An 18495-nucleotide genomic window follows, 5' to 3' on the forward strand; every position below is an offset into this window, starting at 1 on the left:
CCTTGAGCACATACGTTCACACATTTGTTGTTGTTCAATCATTTTTCAATGCTATCTAACTCTTCATGACCCCATTTGGGGTTTTCTTGGCAGAGATACTTGAGTGGTTTGCACAGGGTTAAGTGATTTGCCCAGGATCACAAAGATAGTTGGTATCTGAGACCAGATTTTTAACTCAGGAAGATGAATGAATCTTCTTGATTCCAAGCCTAGCACTCTCTCCGCTGTTCCACCTCACATATATACTCAGATTTAACTAATATTATTTGTGTGTGTGCTTGAGGGCTTAGCTAAGGATATTGTCAGTTTGATCCCCATAACAAGGGCAGCATAGGACAGAGCAGACATATGCAGCCCATCCCCAGATATAGTCACTGTTCACCCGGCCAACTCTAGGCTCAAAATGAGCACCAGTCTTGCTCCCCAGCATGGCCCCAGCTGTCATGCTACCAAACCGATTTTTCTCTATTGTTGATACCTCCTAAACTAGATATATGTTCTTTTCATGGGCACAGAGTCCTGCTCTGCTCTTCTGAGCCCTTTTAATTTGGTGAGCCCTATCTCAAAGCACATCTTTTCACGCTCCTTGCCCAAATCTCTTTTGTTTAGGCCAGTAATTCAGAGATCAGCTGCTATCCCCAATTCAACCCATTCTATGAAATACCAGCAGAGGGCTTCCCTGCCCAAAGGCGAATAATCTCTCCCTAAGAACACTGTGTTTATTCATGATCAATTACAATAATCTAATTAGGTGCCAGTCTAAAAATTGATGTTCTTTATTATCCCAAATAGAAAGGTCATCATTTGTAGACAGAAAATCAGAGATTCAATTAGTTACCCACCTAGAGATCAAAGAGGCTGCCATGTTACAAAGAAAGACCCTTCTGCTTTCTTTTTCATTGTTAGAATTCCAGAAAGTGCTCGCTTTGTCTATCCTATTGTCAGCTCCACCTTCCCAAAGTTAAAAGGTCTGGTGAGTGTGGGTTCATGTCATTTGGGGAATCCCTGCAACTTGTTTTACAGGATGGAGCAGAATGTGCCTCTGCTCTTTATTTCCCTTAAAGCAGGTAGAGTGGAGAAAGGGGTAGGTCAGGAAGGAATCCACCTCCTTTATGTGGCTGATTCAGGGTCACTAAGTTGGACCGACTTAAAATGGTCAAAGGCTTCTTCTGGCCCTGCTCTACAGCCAGCAGTGTGGCTAATGAAAGCATCTCAATGTAATCCCAGCTTTAGAGAAGGGGGATGTAGATAGTTGAGGGGTGGTTGGGGGCAGCCTTTTCCAGACTCTCTGGCCAAGAGAGACTGGTTGATGGCCAGACGCATAAGGGAGAAGAATTAGGCAACTGATTGATGGGCTTTAAATATTACATATTCTTGGCCCCAGCCACCAATAATATTCATTCAGTATGTTCAGTAATAATAATCTCGCAAATCACATTGAAATGGCCCTTTAAAATTTAGAGACTTTTTTCCCCTAGTAACTCTGTTGGATAGACAGTTCTAGGAGGTTTACCGCTATTTACTGATAAAAAATTCAGCTTCAGAGAGGTTAAGGGATTTACCCAGAAGCACACACCTGGAGGTATAAGGGCCAAGGTCTTATAACCTTGAGTTCAATAAATCAATTGTGTTTATAAATAGCATCCCTGGACACAATTTAACTATTTTTGTCTCCTTGATTTATACATGAACCTCACACTAGAAAAAAATTTGTAGGCAGAGCCATCCCTAGATTTTGGCAAATGAGGAAAATGACCCTGGGCCCTGTGCTTTGGGGGGATTTCGTACTGCTGCCAGAGCCAAGCAGCTGGGCAGCAATTCAGGGAGGCAGACTGGGAGAAAAGATGGTGTATCTGGCCATCAGCCCATCACTTCCACTGCCACCAAATAACTGGAGCTGGTTACCCTAAAACAACCTTCCCTACTTTACATACTCTTCAAGCTGCATCCATTAGAGGCCGCCCTGGAGATTCATTTTTAACCACATTTCATGGTTACCCAAATGTTAAATGGAAAGAAATCTTCCCAATATGGTTTGTGTCTGACCCTACATCCTCCTAAGGGATCTGAGAACTAGGAAAATCTCAATCCATAATATTATAAATAAGAAATGGACAGATTACTCAGCCTCATAGGACCAGAGTTAGAGTTGGAAAATACCACTTCTTCCATCTGATCCAAGTCTCTCATTTTACAGAGAGGAAGTCTGAGACCCAGAGAGATGAAATGACTTATCCAAAGTCACACAGGTAATGACATTTGCTTTATAAAGAGATTCACTCTAGGGTTCCTTTAAGCTACAAATGTTAAATAGATTGACAAAAATTAGTTCACATACAATTTTGAAAATGTATTTCACTGAGTAAAGTGAGATAAGCTTATAGCCTACAAATATTTAAATAAAGTGTGAAGTAGTCTATCTGCAAGCACTACCAAATAATTGACAAAACTTATTAAAATGTAACCACAAACCATTATAATAATTAGAATTAGTTAGGTCATCTTACCTACTCATTGTGATGCCATCTTGGCATTTATTTTAATGATACATTTTTGCTTTCCCAATAATCTGTTGCTCTATTAGAAATCTGCATAAATATGTACAAAATTCATTAATTTTTATTAGAAATTGTCTCATATTCCCATAGATGTCCAGGCTGACCATCCTGACTGCCAACTACCCCTTTATCCTAAGAATAAATTAGCTAATCCTACACATGATAGGAAAAATATGGCCTCATTCTTTGAAAGGCAAATAGTCCTACAAAGGAAAGTAAAACAAAATTCAATACTAGTTTCCCGAGCTATCATTTCACAAATGCTGGACAAAAGCTCTCTTTTAAGCAAAGCAATGGGAGAGTTCAGGGTGAAAATGAACACGATTACTCAGAGAAGCTGGCAAACTTTCTAAATAGCTCACACACATACACACATGCTCTCTCACTCATTCACTCTCTCCCCCCCAAAAAAGAAAGTTAACTTACAGAAGTGTACAAAATTTACTCATAGCTTCTTTCTCTCCACTACCTTATCTCTTTTGATTGATAATTACCTGGTTTCAGAAAAACTCCAACTATCCAGGATGAAATGATGTACTGTTTTAAATTATAACTGCTGCTGCCTTCCACATGTGTGCGCAGGCGCCTAATGCTCTTGGCATGAGGACTGGAGTACTCTAACAGAGTCCTTGGTTGTCAGTGATACACTGACAATTGTTCTCATTCTTTTGTTGTCATTAATGAATGCAAGATGACTGAACATGAGAGTAAGCCCCTTAGACTGGCCAGAGTCAGGATTCAAAAGAGCTTAATGCTCCATTTGAAGAGAGGCAAAACCTGTTGTCTAGGACTGGAATTTAAATTACAACCAATTGCTTTGAGCTTTCATTTACTTTTTGAAAATTACAGTTGTTATAATCTAAATTAAACTTGCTTCAACTGATGTAAGTCCAAACTAATAGATAGGTTTCCCTAGAAAAACAGTACCTGAAAACTGAGACTTTTTTCCTTCCCTTAGTCCTCCTCTTTGCTCATGCAACCTCACAATGGGGCAGGAGAAATGTTTTCAAAGAGGGCTGTAGCCAAAGTCCAAACATAGCAGAGAATATTCACAAATGTGTGACTGAGACAAATTTTAAAGCTTAAGGAGAAATGATAAGATAAAAAAGAGATCTATAAATAAAGGGGAGAAAACATTTTCCCCCTGACCTTTGGAGAAAAAAAAAAGCTAGAACCTTATCATTATCAAATAAGGCAGCCAAGGATAATACTGATTCAGCATAAAAATTTGTTTGTAAAATCTTATGGAGAAAGTAGAGGAATAGTCTGACAGTATTATTTCATGACAAAAATAAGAAAACAAAAGGAAAAGGGAAAAAAAGTTTACAGAAAGCTTAGTAAAAAAGCCAATTAAACAAGGTTCTCAGTTCAAATCTGAACTCAGACATTTCCTGGCAGTGTGACCCTGAGCAAATTATTTACTCGCAATTTCTTGTCCCTTACCACTCTTCTACCTTGGATGCAATACTTTCTATCTATTCTAAGACAAAAGGTAAGGAAGGGTCTCTTAAAATCCTTAATGGAGATAATAAGGGAAAAAATGTATACAAAAAAATTAATAGCCATGCTCTTTGTGGTGGCAAAAAAAAAACCAAAAAACTGGAAAATGAGAGGCTGCTCTTCAATTGGGGAATGGCTGAACAAATTGTGGTATCTCTTAATAAAGGAATACTATTGTGCTAAAAGAAATGAACTGGAGGGATTTCATGTGAACTGGAATAACCTCCAGAAATTGATGCAGAGTGAAAGGAGCAGAACCAGGAGAACATTGTACACAGAGACTGATACACTGTAGCACAATCGAATGTAATGGACTTCTCTACTGGCAGTAGTGCAATGACCCGGGACAATTCTGATGGACTTATGAGAAAGAACACTATCCACACAACCAGAGAAAGAACTGTGGGAGTAGAAACACAGAAGAAAAACAACTGCTTGACCACATGGGTTGATGGGTATATGATTGGAGATGTAGACTCTAAGTGATCACCCTAATGCAAATATTAATAATATGGAAATAGGTCTTGATCAATGACTCATGTAAAACCCAGAGGAATTATGTGTTGGCTACAGGAGGGGGTGACAGGAGGAGAGAGAAAGAACATGAATCATGTAACCATATTCTAAATTAATTAATCAAATATTTTTTTAACAAAGACATAAAAAAATCCTTAATGACTAGAAAATTGAGCAAAAGACAAAGGAAAAACCTGACTGTAAAAAGGTAGGCAATTAAACAAAAAATGGAAAAAATCTGCAGCAAGTTTTCTAGAAAACTCTCTTCTCCATCAACGACTATGAAGCCACTACATTTGAACTTTAATATATTAAGCAGACCTGGATGTGTTTATAGCATAAGTATAAATGTTACTGAAAAGAACAAAAGCACTTGGACTAGACCAAGCATACAAAGAGAAGTTCCATGATTGTGACACAATTTGGAAGGCACTGAGAGACTAGTTTTCAAGTATAGAAGGAAAGGTACTAATGGCAAAGAAAATGTTATTACCTACCAAAAAGGCAAAAAGAGAATAATTATAGCTATCAACCCATTATGTCTACTTTTCTAGCTATAAAAAACTAAGAATAGTCTATATATATATATACACACATCTAAGGAATATTTGATGATGATATTAAGATGGAATAAGTAACTTTTATAAACAATATTTCAAAGTATACTTACCTCTTCACCATTACACATTTGGCTGGAAGATGCAAAGAGTTCAAAATTCCACTGTGCTTATTTTGTTGACTGTACAAAGGAATTTGATTCAATAGGATACACCCAATGTATTGTTGGTTGGACTGTGAACTGGTCCTACCATTATGGAAATTGTTTGGAACTATACCTACTAGGTATATACCTTGGACTCTTGCTTCAGGGATGAAGATGGAAATGGAAGGACTGCTGTGAGCTTCCTCAAACCCATCTCCAAACAACCATACACACACAAAAAAAATGCCTCAAAATTAATTCTGGAGTGGCAGAGCCAACAAAAGAAACAACATAAAAGAATAGCAGAAAAGATTCATCTTACTAGGATAATGGGTGAGAGTAGTCCAGTGCACTCAGCTCCCAGGAGAACCCTCAGTGGGAAGAATGACCTGGTGTAAGCACACTCAAGGAAATTGGCATCTGGGGAGTACAATCCAGCTCAATTCAGTGCACACAGCACCCAGGAACCCAGGAACACTATTCACTCCACCCTAAGAACAGAGCAGAACTTCAACAGAATCAAAATCACCAAAACTAATGACTGGGAAAAGGATCAAAGGACAAAGGAAAAATCTGTAAAAACTTACTTTAGAAACAGGGGAGATCAAATATAAATTCAGAAAAGAACAACAATGCCAAAACAGAAACATATAAAGCCTCAAAAAAAAAGTGTGAAAAGCATCAGGCCCAAAAAATAATTCCTTAAGAGCTTAAAAAGTTAAAAAATCAAATAATAGGAGAAGCAGAAGAGAAAATGGGAAAAGAAATGAGACAGAGTTAATAGCTTAGTAAATGATATATGGAAACTCATTGAAGAAAGCAACTCCCCCAAAACTAAAACTGGCCACATGGAAAAGGAGGCATAAAAATCTATTGAAGAAAATAACTCTTTAAGAAAAAATTAGCCAAATGCAAATGGAAGTACTTGAGAAGGAAATTTACCCTTCCTCCTTTTGAGTACAACTACTGATGTGAGCCTGAGTGAACTTGGCCCAGAAGCAGAGACTGTGCAAGGAAATCATTGGGTGAATTGAATCACAAGGATAGATGGCAGCCAGAAAAAGGCAACAAGAGATCAAAAGACATGGAGCAGAGCAAATATCCCCTGCACTACCCCCTGGACGGCTAAGGCAAAATAGAAAGCCATAGTTGGCTCCCAAGATGTGGCATGTGAGTTAGTGGATGGAGAATAGATTTGATAAACTGAGGCAAGAGCAGATTTCTCTTCCTTCTCTTCCATGTTTGTTGCTGACTTGTCTTCCTTGTGAGTGTGGCTAAGGGGCCCTAATGGTGGCCAAAGAATAGCAACCTAAATGGAGCAATAAGGAATGTATCATTTATATCTCTCTCCTATTTTTCCATCTTTTTCCCGTTATTTTTGATTAATAAAATTATTTCAGTCTCTTAATTTTCACTCTTACAAACACAAAAGCTCAATGAAGAAAACAACATCCTAAAAATTAGAATTGGCCAAATGGAAACCAATGACCCCATAAAATATCAGGAAACAAAATAAATTTAAAAGAATTGGAAAAAATAGAAAAAATTTGAATTATGTCACTGAAAAACTGAACTGGAAAATAGATCCAGGAGAAATAATCTTAGAGTCACTGGACTACCTGAAAGCCAAGATCAAAAAATAGCCTGAACACCATATTGTAAGAAATCAGGAAAAACTGTCCATATATTCTTGAACAAGAGAAGAAAATAGAAATTGAAAGAATCCACCTTTCTCTCCTGAAAGAAATCCTAAATTAAGAACTCCTTGTACTATTATAGCCAAATTCCAGAACTCTTGGGCAAAAGAATAAATACTGCAAGCATTCAGAAAAAAAAACAATTCAAATATTTTGGAACTACAGTCAGGATTACAGAGGAACTAGAAGCTTCAACATTAAGGACAAGAAGGTATTGAATATAATATTCCACCTGGCAAAGGATCTAGGATTACAATCAAGAATCATCTATGCAACAAAATTGAACATAGTACTCCAGGGGAAGAAATAGAAATGTAATGGAATAGAGGAATTCCAGACATTCCTGATGAAAAGATGAGAGTTGAAAAGGAAATCTGATGATCATATTCAACACTTAAGAGAAGCATAAAAAGGTAAGCAGAAAAGAGAAAACTCCAAGAGATTCAATAAGGTTAAACTAATTACAATCCTAAACTGGAACATGATAACTAGGATACTTAAGATATCATGGCATATGACTGTGATGGAATACTACTGCCTATAAGAAATGATGAACAGGTTAATTTTGTAAAAGCAAATGTTTCCTAATGGGTGAAGGTAGAGGAAAGGAGAAAGTTAACTGGGTATTTTAATGCAACAAATAAATAAATCTAAATTTTAGAAAAATATTTAAGATATAAGAGATGCTTTTTTATAGTGACTCTGAATTCCTGAAGATCATCATTCAATACCATTCCATAACAAACTTCTCTTTATCTTATTAAATCCTTTTATCTCCCACCCTGCTCTATTGGCTCTTACAGTCACCTTGACCACCTTTCTAGTACTGGCTGCACTTTCACTCATTCTTCTCATCTCATTTGTTTATGTACTCCTTACTCCCTTGTTGCCATTTCCAGGTTCTCCCTATCCTCCATCATTCAGTAAACTCTTCCTTTTGAGGTTCATGCTATTTATATCTACCACTCAATCAAAATCTTGGTAGCTGTTGTCTATCAACCCCCTATGTCACTTCCCTTCCTTCCTCAATGAGCTCAATACCTCACTTACAATTTTTCTCTTCTCCACAACTCCTGTCCTCATACTAGAGGACTTCAATATACCTATTCACTTTCCCCTCAAATACCCTTAATGCTCAGTTCCTAGATCTATTTACTACCCATGACCTGCTCCTCCATCCAACCTCAGGCACACACAAGGTGGTCATATACTTGATCTTGCCATTACCCACAAATGTATCACCTCTGTGTTCAAGAATTTTGGAATCCCATTATTCAACCATAATCTATTGACTTTTCACCTCTTTCTCTCCATCACAAAATCCTCCTCTTTGCAGATGCCATGACTTCCTGTCCTATGATCCTTCAATTCTCTCCCAGGCCATCCCCCCTCCATTAGCCACTCTTCTTCTTTCCATCTTGATTCCTTCGTAAATCAACTCTACACTGTCCTCCTCTCTTGAATCCCTAAGCCACTTAATATATTGTTGATTTTGCCCAGCCAGTCTCAGCTTTGGATCACTCCCATCATTTCTTGCTTCCATTCCTATAAATGTATGCTGAAGGAATGTGGGGGAAAGTATTACAATCATTTTGACTAGAACCACTACAAATTTTTGTTACACAACCTCAAATGGGCCCTCACTGCTGCAAGGCAGTAATAGTAATAGTAATTGTAATTGTAATAATAATAGTAATACCTTCCTTATTATACTATCTCACTTCTCCACAGAGGCTCTTCTAAACTTTTTCCTCCTACTCAAACCTGTCATGGTCCCTCCAGCCCTCCACTCTCTCAAATGAGAACCTTGCCTCATATTTTACAGAAAGAAGTTTAAAACCATTGGCTCTGACCTTCTTCTCCTCTCTTCCTCATATCCTATCACTCAGATGTTTTCTGCTATTTTCTACTCCTATACATGTTTCACACAATTAAATGGTCTTTTTCCTTACCAAAATTAGCCTGTCTACTTGTTCAATTGGTCTAATTCCATCCCATCTCTTCTAATAGATTTATTCCTCTGAAATCCCCACTCTTTCATTTATTTTCAATCTTTCTCTCTCTATTGGCTCATTCTCTGCTGCCTGTAAATATGTCCATGTTTCCCCCATTCTGAAAATAACTTTTATTTCTTTCAGCCCTACTAACTCAATCTCCAGGTATATTCTTTGGCTGTCCCCCATGCCTGGGATGCTCTCCCTCCTCTTTTGTGACTATTGAAGTCTCAGGCTTTCTTTAACTACTAACTAAATTCCCAGGAAGACTTCTCTAATTCTTAATTCAAGATCCTTCCTTCTCTTAATTAGTTCCTTTTTATCCTGCATAGAACTCACTTTGTATATATTTGTTTGAATGTTGTCTCCTCTAATCTACTGTAAGCTTCTTAAGGTTAAGGGCTGTCTTTTGCATCTTTTTGTATCCCTAGAACTTAACAAGGAACCTGGCACATATTAGATGTGTAATGTTTATTCATGAATTTCAAAGGACAGGTAAATTACCTTTTCTGTTCTCATATGAATAGGTGAATTCTAATTTTCATTCTAGTGGTTAATTCTTTGGTCCCTGCATATTGTCTTCATTTTCTCCTCTCAAGATGATAGTTTTCTGTTTTAATATTCTTTAGAATCTTAAATAAAATCACTATTTAATGAACATAGAGCACTACAAATACCCTAAAACCATTTGCAAATAACAACAGTGACTCATTGACCACGTTGAATTCTGGCTCTGTCACTTAACTATCTCTGTGACCCTAATCAAGTCACTTAAATTTGCAGTACTATAGTTTTTATGCCTGCAAAATGAAGAGACTGAATAATAGTCTTGAAGAACAGGTGAAAAAAAAACACCACTGTTTAGCAAAGATGAAAGTGATTACTAGGGCAAAATGATACATATGTTGTGAGATGGTGACAGTGTTTCAAGTGTATTTTTCCTTTGCTGGAAGGGAGGATTTAATTCTATGATGGGTAGGGTTAAGAAATGGAATGTCTTTCCAAAAATGATTGTGATATAAAAATGAAATAAAATAAAGGTAAGCAATAATAAAGATTAGTAATAATAAACCTAAAGTGATGCTAAAATAAGAATTTGTGTTTTTTTAAATTATGATTTAAAGTGGATAGTACCTCCATCTGATCATACTATAACCCATCGATACTCTTCATACTATGTAACCATTTCAATCTTGCCATCTATATAGATATCCTCCATAGGGGGTTTATCCAACATACTTGGTATTATTTTCCCTAAGTATCCCAAGAGTGGGTACCAATGCAACATACTATCTTTTTTCTCCTCATTATCATTATATGAACAACCCATGTCCCTTTCTAGCCATATCTTTCTTTAATGATACCTTTTAGACATATTTAAATTGATGGCAATATGTGGCTGTCTAAGAACAACAATAGGCTCTTCAGGTGATTCCTCAGAGATTATTGTACTCTGTGATTTACATGCATATGTAATTAGCAGAAGACTCATTGACCACGTTGCAGAAGGGCATCAATATTTTTTAAAAAGATAAGATTTAGTTTCAGGAAGGACTTGGGATCATTTCAAGTTTTGTGCAACTTCTCAAATGTTCAATTCACCCTTCAGAAATTCAATTCTGGGTCATTTCTTTGTCCATATGCCATATCTGTCTGTACATGGTGATGGATTGATTCTATATTTTGTTTATTTGGTGGTATATCATCCTTTGGGCATAAGAGATTTTTAGTCAATTGTTTTTTCCTGCATGAATGCTCAAAGCCACTCTTTTAAGTAATTATGAATCTCACTGAAGATTCTGCAATGGATTCATTGTTGTAATCAGCATAGTGTCATCCCCAAACAGGAACATCCCAAAGAATTCACTCTCTATAAGTAGTACTTCTTTCATCTGGACCCTAGACTGGACATCCTCCATGAAAGTGGCCTTATGCCTCATTTGATATTAATATTACAGGATTAGTAAGCAAAATTATTAGTTATCGCCTCTGTCAAAGATTATTGCATAATTTTAATACATATCTGGGAGACATTTTGTTGGAGGATTGTTTTTAAGACTGTTTCCCAAAATTAATGGGGGTTTTTCATTTTTTAATAGTCAACATGGAATAAATATAGAGGTCTCTTTTATTCTTTGCACTATTTAGTTGTGTGGGATTTAAAAAATGTAACCTAACACAAATGTTTGTCAGTTGTGTCCAACTCTTTGTGACCCTATAGCATACCAATACTCTCCATGAGATTTTCTTAGCAAAGATACTGGAGTGGTTTGCCATTTCTTTCTCCAGTAGATTAAGTCTTGCCCAGGGTCACATAGTTACTAAGTGTTCAAGGCTGGATTTAAATTCAGGTCTTCCTGACTCTAGACCCTGGATTCTATTCACTGAGACACCTATATGCCTCTAAGACAAAGTGGTTAAGTGACTTGCCCTGGATTACACAGCTGGTAAGTGAACTCAGGAAATTTGAGGTCAAGGAAACCAAGAGGCAGATATGAGGAGGGAGAGTATTTTAAGCATGGGGGATAGCCAAAGAAAATTCCCAGAATTGGGAGCAGTGTTGTATGAGGAATAGCAAGGAAGCCAGTATCTATGTTCTCTTCTGAACCTACTTCTGCTCCCTTAAAAAAATTTTTTTTTAATATCTCTTTGATGATTTTTTCTTTTTTTCCCCTCCATATCACCATCATTACCCTCTTAGGCCTGGCCACTACCACCTCCTAAAAAAATTTTCCTTATAACAAAGTATAGCCAAGTAAAACAATTCCATTCTTAATAAGTTTCAGATGATCTGGGTTACTCAGTTCTCTTATTGAGTTTTCTGTGTAGTCTTATCCTCCTACTGTTTGATTTTTAAAATATATTTCATCATCCTCCTCCATAACATTTTATAAATTAATGTACATTCTAAAATGGTATTGTCCTGAGTCATTTTAAGGAAATCAGTATTAACTGACCAAGACAAGTTTTAGTCTCTTTTGATTTTTTTCAACGTAGAGACATAACAATAATTTTTATTACTTTTATTATCACTATTACTGGAATGCTATATAATGCCTTAAGATTTGAAAATATATACATTTTTATATTTGTATCAGTTAAGTTTTTGAGGCAATAATAATCTGTGTTGATGTCAAGTCCTTAATCCATTTTCCATTTTTCAGCATCGATAGGCTGTTTAAATAGGTTAGGCGGGAGCTATTTTGATCACATGCCATGTCTCTTTTTACTCTTTCTTCCAACTTGATATTGATTTTTATCTAACAAGTGAATGGTATGACTACTTCAGAAAGCAAATTTTAAAATTAAACTCTACCTCAATAACCAATTTATTTATATCATATTTATTTGTTAAAATGGAATCTATTTCATATTTTATGACATTAGTCAATAAGTATTTATTAACCACCAACTATGCACTAGGCATTGTGCCAAGTGCTAGGAATATAAGAAGAAGCTAAAGATGGTTCCTGCCCTCAAGGAGCTCACAATCTAATAGGAGAGACATTCTGTAAACCAATATTTACAAATAAGCTATATATACACATGATAAATAAAAAATAACAGAAGAAAGGTCTTAGAATTAAGAGGATTTTGGAAAGATTTCCACTATAAGATGGGATTTTAATTGTGATCTGAAAAGACCTAGAGAAGCCAGGAAGTGAATCAGGCGAAGAGAAAGAATTCTAGGCATGGGAAACAGCCAGAAAAAAATAGCTGGAATCAAGAGATGAAGTGTCTTATTCATGACATAACACGGCTACCAGTGCCACAGGATTGAAGAGTATGTGCTGACATGCAGGGTGTAAGAAGACTGGAAAAGAAGGAAATAAGTTATAAAGGGCTTCGAACATAAAAGTCTTGTATTTTATGCTAGAGGTGAAAGAGAGCCCCCGGAGTTTATTGAATAGAGGGATAACATGATCTGATCTGTGTTTGTTTGTTTTTATATCACTTTGACAGGTAAATAGAGGATGAACTGAAGTGAGGTGAGACTCGAGGCAGGCAGTAGGCTATTATTATCATAGTCGAAGTGTGAGATAATGAGGGTATGCACCTAGGTTGTGGCAGTGTCAGAGTACAGAAAGGAGCATACTCAAAAGATGTTGTAAAGGTGAAATCAACAGGTCTTTGCAATTAATTGGAAGGGGGGGTGGCATTCTAAGAGATAGTAAAGAGATTAGGATGTTACCTAGGTTGCAAGCCCGAGAGACTGGGAGAATGATGGTTCTCTCTACAATAATGGAGAACTTTGGAAGTGGGGAGATTTGGGGGGAAAGATGATGAGTTCAGTTTTCAAGATGTGCAGTTTAAGATGTCTACTGGACATTCAGTTTGAGAAGTCTGAAAGGCAGTTGAAGATGTGAGAATGGAGGTCAGCAGAAAGGTTAGTTGGATAAGTAAGGTAGATAAGACAGATTTAGGAATCATCAGCATATGGGGGGAAATTTAAGCACATATCTCTCATAAAGGTCTTATTCCTCAAATATCTAGAGAACTAAGTCTTTTTTATAAGAATATAAGTAATTCTCCAATTGATAAATGGTCAAAATGATAAATATTGGAGGGGATAAAGGAATATTGGGACGTTGATATACTGTGGGTGGAGTTGTGATCTGATTCAACCATTCTGGAGAGCAATTTCAAACTATGCCCAAAACCTCTAAAACTGTGCACACTCTTTGATCCAAGAATACCACTACTACTAAGTCTGCATCCCAAAGAGATTTTTAAGGGGGGAGAGACTTATTTCTAGGAAAATATTTATTGCAGCTTTTTGTGGTAGCAAAGAATTGGAAATTGGGGTAGGGGTTGTCCTTAAATTGGCGAATAATTAAACATGTTGTAGTTTATTATTGTTATGAAATATTATTATACTATAAGAAATGATGAACAGGTTGATTTCAGAAAAATCTGGAAAGACTTACACGAACTGATATAAAGTGAAGTGAGTCAAACCAGAAAAGCATTGTACACAGAGACAGCAATATTTTTGATGAACTGTGAATGACCTAGTTATTCTCAGCAATGCAGTGATCTAAAACAATCCTAGAGACATGATGAAAAATGCCATCTGCCCTCCAAGAAAGGACTTATAGAATTCTGAATACAGACTGAAACATACTATATTTCTCCTCGTTCTCTTATTCTTACTCCCTTCCTCTCCTCCTCCCCTTCCTTCTTTTTCTTCCAAAAATGACTAATTTGAAAAAATGTTTTATATGATCTCACATGTAAAATCTATATCAGACTGCTTACTGTCTCAGGGAAGGGGAGGGAAAAAAGAGAGGTAGAGATAATAAGGAAGGAGATAATTTAAATTTTGTTTTTATATGTAATTGGAGAAAAATAAAATATTATTTTAAAAAATCATCAGCATAGAGATAATAATTAAATCCATGGGAGCTGATGAGATCAACAAATGAAATTGACATAGAAAAAAGGAGAGGGTCCTGACAAAACCCCATGGCAGACCTTTGGTTAAAAGGTATGATTTAGACTTCTGGTCAAGATGGAGGCTTAAAGAAAGCTAAAGTTCAGATCTCTGGAAACCCTTCCCTACCAAACTCAAACTATGTGCTCCTAGGGCACCGAAATTCAAAACAAACAACAGCATAGATCCTGGGAATCCTCCTCCTAGACCTGGATCAAAAGGTATGCTCCCCCCCCAAAAGCCAGAACCCGAGATCACTCAGACCTAAGGGGTAGGAAGAAAGAAGGTCCCTGGACCCATCCCCCCCAACCCAGAGCACTGAGTCCGAGGCAGCAGAGGGAACCTCAGAGCCTCAGAGCTGACTATTCTGAAGGCCGCTTCCTGAAAACAACCTGACTCAGTCGAGGGGGCACCCAACAAAGACAGCAGGGAAACAGAGAGAGACTAAGGGAGCCTGTAACCCCCTGGCTGGATCCTTCCATCCAAGTCTCAGGGAAGGTCCCTGCCTCAGGGCATATTCAGTTCAACCCAGTGAAAGTTAATCCTATCAGGAGCCCTCGGAGCTCCTGGAAGCCATGGCCCCTCCCGCCTCAGAGTGCAGGCTCTTCTGGCCAGCAAAGTCATTAAAACACCCCGTGGAGAGTGCCGAGCCAGGCTCAGAGGATGGAAGTAACGGAGAAGCATTGGGAGGGAACTGAGGAGGGCAGTAACATGGAAATACCAGCAATTCTGGGCCTCCCCGGGAAGACAGAACAGCTGAGGAGAATAGACAATTTGCCTAGGGCTAAAGCCTCTGAACACCAGACAGAGAGAAGAAAAGCTAGACCTCCCCACTCAGAGATGGCAAACTCCACAGAAGCACAAAAGCCTCAAAACTCCAAGAAAAACAAGAAGAAGGGGGCGACTTTGGACACGTTTTATGGAGCAAAAATACAAAATACAGAGGAGATAGAAGAGGAAACACAAGCAATTGCTCCAAAACCTTCCAAAGGAAATGGAAACTCTCCACAAACCCATGAAGAATTTGAATCAGAAAGGATCAAAAAGATGGAAGCCTTCTGGGAGGAAAAGTGGGAAATAATGCAAAAGAAATTCACGCATCTACAAAACCAGTTTGACCAAAGTGAAAAGGAAAACCAGGCTTTAAAGGTCAGAATTAGGCAACTCGAAGACAACGAGCAAGAATTAATAAAGCAAAGCCAAAAGACCAAGAAATTAGAAGAGAACATAACATATCTCACTGACAAGGTCATAGACTTGGAAAATAGAGGGAGAAGAGACAATTTAAGAATAATTGGACTACCAGAAAAGCCAGAAATAAACAGCAAACTCGACATCGTAATACAAGATATAATCAAAGAAAATTGCCCAGAGATCCTAGAACAAGAGGGCAATACAGGCACTGAAAGAGTTCACAGAACACCCTCTACACTAAATCCCCAAAAGACAACTCCCAGGAATGTAATTGCCAAATTCCAAAGCTTTCAAGCAAAAGAAAAAATCTTACAAGAAGCCAGAAAAAGACAATTTAGATATAAAGGAATGCCAATCAGGGTCACACTAGATCTTGCAAGTTCCACTCTGAATGACCGTAAGGCATGGAACATGATTTTCAAAAAGGCAAGAGAGCTGGGCCTTCAACCCATAAAAACTGACTATATACTTCCAAGGGAAAGTATGGGCATTCAACAAAATAGAAGATTTCCAAGTTTTTGCAAAGAAAAGACCAGAGCTCTGTGGAAAGTTCGATATTGAAAAACAAAGAGCATGGAATACCTGAAAAGGTAAATATGAAGGAAAGGGAAAAGGAGAAAAATGTTATCTTTTTCTTTTACTCAAACTCTCTTCTATAAGAACTAAATTTATATCAATCTATGTATATTAACATGTGGGGGAAATGTAATGTGTAAATAGGGGGAAAGGAAAGACCAAATAGAATAATCTTTCTCACACAAAGATTCACACGGGAAGGGGCGGGGAAGAAAACTCCTATAAGAAGGAGAGGAAGAGAGTTTTTACTTAAACCTTACTCTCAGGGAAATCAACTCTGAGAGGGAAGAACATCCAGATCCATTGGGATCGTGAATTCTATCTTACCCAACAAGGGAAGGGAGAAGGGAAAACCAAGGGGGTTAGGGGGGAGGGAATACAAAAAAGGGAGGGAAGAAGAGGGAGGAGGGGGAGGGAACAAAAAGTGAGGGACTAGAAAGGGAAACATATCAAGGGAGGGGACAAGGGGGACTGATTTAAAGCAAATCACTGGACTAAAAGGTAGAGCTGAAGAAGAAAGGTTAGAATTAGGGGAAGATATCAAAATGCCAGGGAGTCCACAAGTGACAGTCATAATTTTGAACGTGAATGGGATGAACTCACCTATAAAACGCAGACAAATAGCAGAATGGATTAGAATCCAAAACCCTACCATATGTTGTCTTCAAGAAACACACATGAGGCGGGTAGACACCCACAAGGTCAGAATTAAAGGATGGAGTAAGACCTTCTGGGCCTCAACTGACAGAAAGAAGGCAGGAGTGGCAATCATGATATCTGATAAAGCCAAAGCAAAAATAGACCTGATCAAAAGGGATAGGGAAGGTAATTATATTTTGTTAAAAGGGACTTTAGAGAATGAGGAAATATCACTAATCAACATGTATGCACCAAATAATATAGCACCCAAATTTAAGAAACTAGGAGAATTGAAGGAAGAAATAGACAGTAAAACCATATTAGTGGGAGACTTGAACCAACCATTATCAAATTTAGATAAATCAAAAAATAAATAAGGAAGAGGTCAAAGAAGTGAATGAAATCTTAGAAAAATCAGAATTAATAGACATATGGAGAAAAATAAATAGGGATAAAAAGGAATACACCTTCTTCTCAGCACCACATGGCACATTCACAAACATTGACCATACATTAGGTCACAGAAACATGGCACACAAATGCAGAAAAACAGAAATAATAAATGCAGCCTTTTCAGATCACAAGGCAATTAAAATAATGACCAGTAATGGTACATGAAAAACCAAATCAAAAACTAATTGGAAATTAAACAATATGATACTCCAAAATCGTTTAGTTAGAGAAGAAATCATAGAAACAATTAATAATTTCATTGAGGAAAATGACAATGGTGAGACATCCTTTCAAACCTTTTGGGATGCAGCCAAAGCAGTAATCAGAGGTAAATTCATATCCCTGAGTGCATATATTAACAAACAAGGGAGAGCAGAGATCAATCAATTGGAAATGCAAATAAAAAAACTCGAAAGCGATCAAATTAAAAACCCCCAGCAGAAAGCCAAGCTAGAAATCCTAAAAATTAAGGGGAAAATTAATAAAATTGAAAGTGATAGAACTATTGATTTAATAAATAAGACAAGAAGCTGGCACTTTGAAAAAACAGACAAAATAGACAAAGTACTGGTCAATTTAATTAAAACAAGGAAAGAAGAAAAGCAAATTAACAGCATCAAAGATGAAAAGGGGGACATCACCTCCGATGAAGAGGAAATTAAGGCAATCATTAAAAATTACTTTGTCCAATTATATGGCAATAAATACACCAATTTAGGTGATATGGATGAATATATACAAAAATACAAACTGCCTAGACTAACAGAAGAAGAAATAGAATTCTTAAATAATCCCATATCAGAAAATGAAATCCAACAGGCCATCAAAGAACTCCCTAAGAAAAAATCCCCAGGGCCCAATGGATTCACAAGTGAATTCTATCAAACATTCAGAGAACAATTAATCCCAATACTATACAAACTATCTGACATAATAAGCAAAGAGGGAGTTCTACCAAACTCCTTTAATGACACAAACATGGTACTGATTCCAAAACCAGGCAAGTCAAAAACAGAGAAAGAAAACTATAGACCAATCTCCCTAATGAATATAGATGCAAAAATCTTAAATAGGATACTAGCAAAAAGACTCCAGCAAGTGATCAGAAGGGTCATCCACCATGATCAAGTAGGATTTATACCAGGGATGCAGGGCTGGTTCAATACTAGGAAAACCAACCATATAATTGACCACATCAACAAGCAAACCAACAAGAACCACATGATTATCT

At 37.2% G+C, this 18495-nt stretch overlaps 1 protein-coding gene across 2 annotated transcripts in view; it reads right to left on the bottom strand.

The window, feature by feature from the left end:
• SLCO5A1 (solute carrier organic anion transporter family member 5A1) overlaps window positions 1-18495 on the bottom strand; it is a 423356-nt gene that overhangs the window by 205192 nt on the left and 199669 nt on the right. The window contains exon 1 of one of the 2 annotated variants that reach the window (XM_056824047.1): window positions 3053-3438. The exons of the other annotated variant lie outside the window; for it this stretch is intronic. The gene's annotated coding sequence lies outside the window, so the exon portion shown is untranslated. Of the gene's footprint in view, window positions 1-3052; window positions 3439-18495 lie in introns of those variants that run through there. 2 annotated transcript variants of the gene reach the window in all.

This window comes from Monodelphis domestica, chromosome 3 (assembly GCF_027887165.1).
Source record: "Monodelphis domestica isolate mMonDom1 chromosome 3, mMonDom1.pri, whole genome shotgun sequence".
NCBI lineage: Eukaryota > Metazoa > Chordata > Mammalia > Didelphimorphia > Didelphidae > Monodelphis > Monodelphis domestica.